The 5,952-nt window shown below is 46.1% G+C and overlaps 1 non-coding gene across 1 annotated transcript; it reads left to right on the forward strand.

The window, feature by feature from the left end:
- The first annotated feature begins 4,002 nt into the window (after positions 1–4,002).
- Positions 4,003–4,074, forward strand: trnaw-cca. Its single transcript has one exon. It is a non-coding gene; the product is annotated as a tRNA-Trp (tRNA).
- Positions 4,075–5,952: the final 1,878 nt, after the last annotated feature.

The following is a 5,952-nucleotide window of genomic DNA, read 5'->3' on the forward strand; positions in this document are numbered from 1 at the left end:
CTTTAAAACTGACCAATAGAAAGTAAGAATACAACAAACCGCAATATAGTATGTGAGATAAACAGTTTAGGTTTATGTTACATTCAATGTCGTAGAAATTTACACAACTGGTTACACACATTTAAAAACGCTGTATTAAATATTACAGAACTGTAAACATGGTAAAAAACAACTATCCTCGGGTTTATGAACAGAATAACCCAGGGGCGGTTACAGAGGCAATATGCCAATTGATTATTCATCATATTCAAATGTCTGGCGACACCTGCAGTTCCCCACCTGAACTGGATGAAGACATGAGAACAGACAAAATGGAAAGAGGAAGATATGAAGTTCAGACTCGGAGGAGCACAAGGACAGATGGAGAAATGGATTTTCTTTGACCTCAGCCTCCTCGTTGAGATGCTCTTCATGTCTGCCTAAATAATGACGGAGCAAAATACTGCTGGGCAATAAAATCACAGATAAAACACTTATCACTCTCAAGCGTTGACGTTAAAAGAGAAAAAAAACACCCTTCTGACACCAAACATGTCCAAAGAGTTTATGAGTCTGTCTGTGAACGTCTCACAAGGTGAGTTTTTGGTTTTCAGATTCTCGAATTTAAGTTGAAACCAAAGAATGAACCTTAATAGATCAGAGAAATGATTATTCATGACAGAAATCTGTTTTTATTCGTCTTCTCCTGCTGATTCCAGAGCCAGGACGCGACGCAGCTCAGTGTCACCAACCAGCATCAGACACGAGATGAAGACGACAGCCGCTCATCATCTGACCAGACTCAAGGTCAATTATTCTACCAGACTCTGGAGCAATAATTGCCAGCGAGAGCAATGGATCCTTGAGACCTTTTTTTCCTTTCACAGACTATTTCAATTACACAGTTCTGTCACTGTTAGAAAAGAATAACCCCTCTCTAAAGACTTTGTGATCGAAATAGAAGCTTTAAGCTCTGATTCATTGCTTAGAGTTCTGTTTACCGTTGAACTAATATGTATGATTATGTATGTATGTATATGTATATAGATATATCTATATGGAAAGACTAATATTTGCCCGTTCTTTCTACCTTTCCCCGATAAACCTCCTCAACAATAGATTTATCCTACGTCACTGTCGTCAGACATTTCATGGATTCTTTCAGACAGATTATCATATTCCTGTCTTTAGACGAAACATCCAACGCATCACGGTGTGTGTTTGTGTGTGTGTGTGTGTTTGTGTGCGTGTGTGTGTGTGTGCGTGTGCACGTGTGCGTGTGCGTGTGTGTGTGTGTGTGTGTGCGTGTGCACGTGTGCGTGTGTGCGTGTGTGTGTGTGTGTGTGTGCGTGTGTGTGCGTGTGTGTGTTAGTCTCCAGACTTCAGCAGTTCCACGTCCTTGAGTTTCGAACGCCTCCTGGAATCTTGGCCACAATCTGCTGAAGAGAGATGAGGTTCATTTATCTTCTCGAGTGGCAGGAACATGCTGAGATGTTGTGCCTCTCCACAAACCGCGTCCATCCTCCCAAACAAACGTAAACGTGAAACATTTCCAAAACAATTAAGGACATAATGAATGAAAGCACCTGTAGTGCCGGAGCAATCACCGGAGAGGACAGTGAAAAATGTAGCAATCAAATTAATCAAGCAAAAGGCACAAACCAATTACTCACAAACAAAGGAGCGTGAGGCGGCGACTCGGAGAACAGGTGATAGTTATCATTAAATTAGACGGAGATCAGCGGCTCGGGCGGGTTCATCACATGGGACCTGGACGAACCGCAGCAGACGAGGCGGCACATATGCCTGATTGTTTAAGAGGAGAAGATGTTGGGATAATGATTAATGAAAATGAGAGTGACTCTGCAGTGGCAACACAACAACAACATCTGGTCCTGCCTCGTGTCTCATGTCTCGTGTCTCGTGTCTCGTGTCTCATGTCTCGTGTCTCGTGTCTCGTGTCTCGTGTCTCGTGTCTCGTGTCTCGGGTCTCGTGTCTCGTGTCTCGGGTCTCGTGTCTCATGTCTCGTGTCTCGTGTCTCATGTCTCGTGTCTCGTGTCTCAGGTCTCGGGCCTCATGTCTCGTGTCTCGTGTCTCATGTCTCGTGTCTCGTGTCTCGTGTCTCGTGTCTTGGGCCTCATGTCTCGTGTCTCGTGTCTCGGGTCTCGGGCCTCATGTCTCGTGTCTCGGGTCTCGTGTCTCGGGTCTCGGGCCTCATGTCTCGTGTCTCGTGTCTCGTGTCTCTGGCCTCATGTCTCGTGTCTCGGGTCTCTGGCCTCATGCCTCGTGTCTCGGGCCTCATGTCTCGTGTCTCGGGTCTCGGGCCTCGTGCCTCGGGTCTCATGTCTCGTGTCTCGGGCCTCATGTCTCGTGTCTCGGGCCTCATGTCTCGTGTCTCGGGTCTCGGGTCTCGGGTCTCGGGTCTCGGGTCTCGTGTCTCGGGCCTCATGTCTCGTGTCTCGTGTCTCGTGTCTCGGGTCTCGGGCCTCATGTCTCGTGTCTCGGGTCTCGTGTCTCGGGCCTCATGTCTCATGCCTCATGTCTCATGCCTCATGTCTCGGGCCTCGTGTCTCGGGTCTCGTGTCTCGGGCCTCATGTCTCGTGTCTCGGGTCTCGTGTCTCGGGCCTCATGTCTCATGCCTCATGTCTCATGTCTCGTGTCTCAGGTCTCGGGCCTCATGTCTCGTGTCTCGTGTCTCATGTCTCGTGTCTCATGTCTCGTGTCTCGTGTCTCGTGTCTCGGGTCTCGGGCCTCATGTCTCGTGTCTCGTGTCTCGTGTCTTGGGCCTCATGTCTCGTGTCTCAGGTCTCGGGCCTCATGTCTCGTGTCTCGTGTCTCATGTCTCGTGTCTCGTGTCTCGTGTCTCGGGTCTCGGGCCTCGTGTCTCGTGTCTCGTGTCTCGTGTTCTGCTGCAGGGGAGCGAGCTCTCGGCCTCCCTCCCTGGACATACTAGTTTTCCTCAACAAGATATTGTTCACAACCAGGACGTGTCCACAACAACAAACTGTAGGTTCTGATCTCGACTCTGTTTGTGATTGGCTGCTCGTGGTCGTCGTGCTGGGACGATGAAGAAATGGTCGGCTGCTGATAACTCACTGCGTTCGCTGGAGCGTGAACTGCTTTACGCATTTCAATCCAGCGAGGCGGCGGCTGAGCGGCGATGTCCACGGCGTTGATTAGTGTTACGCGTGTGTTACACTGAGGCTCTGATGGATTGTGGGTAATGAACCATGACGACCTCCTGCTGCTGCCCAGAGCCACTGGAGCGAGGCCTGGCGATGGAACGCTGCCCGGTGGCCACTCTGCACTTACCGTGGTCGTTCAGACCGTTTCTTTCTAATGGGCGAGGTGATGAATATTCCATATTATTCCATATTACACTCACTCACACAACTGAAGCCTGTGACAGTTAATACACGTGATGCAACATGTTTAAAGTATCTATAGGTCCTGATTCTGATCATCAGTTTGATTTGTTTGTGAAGATGCTTCTTTCAGAGAGAATGTTCTGATGGAGCCTCATCGAGTCGTTAAAGGAGCAGTACGTGATGTAACGGTGTGCGAGCAGTGTTCACATCACTCCCCGACACCTTAAATCACATGCTCACAACAGATGCTGTGACTCAGGGGTTTTGGCCTCGTGGTTAGCACGTCAGGCTCACGTACCAGAGCTCGCAGGTTCGAGCCCCGACCAGAGCAGTGACATCATCAACAACAACCAGGAGAGAGACGACGTGTGTAGTTAAAAGACAGACTTACTTAACTGTAAGTTTAATCAGTGAACTTCTGTTTCCACAACCCATCGTTTGAAGAAGGAAGAGTTCCGACATGAATGTTTTCTTTCACAAGCAGAAACTGTGTTGAGTTACATACAGTTAAAGGTACGTGGAGGTCAATGTGTTGTAAACAGATTTAATCCGTATGAAAACTGTTCAAACGGCTCTGAGTGACGTGTCGATGGGTCAAGTGACAATAAATGTGACGCGATGTTTGAAAATGACAACGAGAGATGAAGAGGAGCGACTCTGTGGCGCAACGGCAGCGCGTCTGACTCCAGATCAGAAGGTTGCGTGTTCAAATCACGTCAGGGTCAAACACGACTGACAGGTTGGTAAACCGTCTTTGTGTCTTATGGACGTCAGACGCCGTCTCTCAGGTGAGCGACCATGAGGTTATTCTCGCCTCCAGAACTCTCCCACCGATCGTTCTCTGGATCCAGAGACACATGGAGACGACCAAGCTCGTGGAACAAACAGACGGGGATGAAAACAGAAGCTTTGTTGTCGGAGGTGATGAGAAGCTGCTACGAGCAGGGACGTTATTCCCAGGAGCTCGTCTGGCAGGCGGAGGAAGAGGGTTCAACCTCAGTTGTCACATCAGTCCAGGCCACAGGGATGTTTTAATCTACCACGTATCTCGGTGGATTAAAACATGCTCTGATGAACACCTCGCACCTCGCAGGTGCTCATCAGAGTGGAAACTCCACCGTTCACTGCCTTTTTTCTGTAACCAGTATTTCCTAGTGAAATATTACAGGAGACTTCTGCAGGAAACGTGGACCAGTTCACCATCGGCTGCCGCTCCGATACAGTACAGAGACTTCATGCACAAGTGTCACGTGAGCTGGTTTCTTGTTGTCTCTGCGTTTCACTGACTGTGATGTTGGTTTCTGCTGCTCAGCACAGATACAGAAAACAGCCTCAGTCCGGCACCAAGCGGATTCAGATTAGTTCCTTATCTCTACTGTACAGACGGATTCTACAGTGCAGACACATTCAAATTGTTGTCATGTTGTGGACATTGGCCCCGGCTCGGACACCAGAGACACAGAATCCCATTATACTGAGTGGCTGAACGTGACGTACGTTTTAGTTTCTCATTTTAAAAACCCGACTGGAAAAAGGAACAAACACAATCGTTTAAATGTCGTCGTCGTCACAACAAAACATCTTTCATTTCAAAAAACACGAGTTCCCAGGACGCAGAAATATAACGCCAAGGCCGGTGAAAAAAATGCTTTTCAGATAAAAAGCATGAAAAAATAATAAGTGATGAAGTTGGCTCCGAGCAAGGGGCACTAAGCGCTTTGAAAGCTTTCCATCGTCTTACAATACAATTTCCAAATCAATGTTTCATTAACTGGATAGAGGAGCAATGTTCCTCGTTAATAAAGAAGCTTTGGCTCAGAGTTAACGTTTAACTTCAATGGATCTCAGGCAGGGAGGTGGGCAACACACACATACACACACACACACACACACACACACACACACACACACACTGTTTAATTGTTGCTGTGTTTATGTTCCGTTTTATTTTGAAAAGCCTCACAGTGACGGTTCCTGTTCCATGGAGCTAAACTGAGGCCAAATGTTTTGTTAATTTGTAAAAAATATTTGAAACTGAAAAGTTCACGTTTTGATCTTGAACTGCAAAATGAAAATAATAATAAAAACATTTCTAATCCAATATTATTTTGAATCAATTCTGGAATTCTTTTTTGAATGAATTGTTTATTTAAAATTTTTCACTTTCATTAATATTTTGACATTTGAGGTCTAATTTTTTTTTCATTTGCAGATTTTATTTTCAGATTTAGATCTTAATTTTTTTTCAGTCTAATTCATTTTTTTACTTTTTAAAATGTAAAATGTGAAAATTATGTATATAATGAATAAAAGTGGAACAGCTGCTGCAAACTTTACTCTCTCAAAGTTCTGAGAGGAGAAGAATCTGGCATCAGTGCACACGTAGTGGAGCTCGTCATTCATGACGCCACATTTGATTAACTATTGTACAAATCTGATGAAATATTGAAATGCATATACAGAGTATGAGAATCATACAAAGTCCATTCTACCGTAACAGTCTTTAACAGCTGCTCATCGTCCCTGCTGCTCCTCCTGCCGCTGAGCTGCAGCCGGAAATATTGAAATTCATCTTGATGAGTTGAACGAGACACTGCAGTTTA

Source organism: Scophthalmus maximus, chromosome 2 (assembly GCF_022379125.1).
Source record: "Scophthalmus maximus strain ysfricsl-2021 chromosome 2, ASM2237912v1, whole genome shotgun sequence".
Lineage (NCBI taxonomy): Eukaryota > Metazoa > Chordata > Actinopteri > Pleuronectiformes > Scophthalmidae > Scophthalmus > Scophthalmus maximus.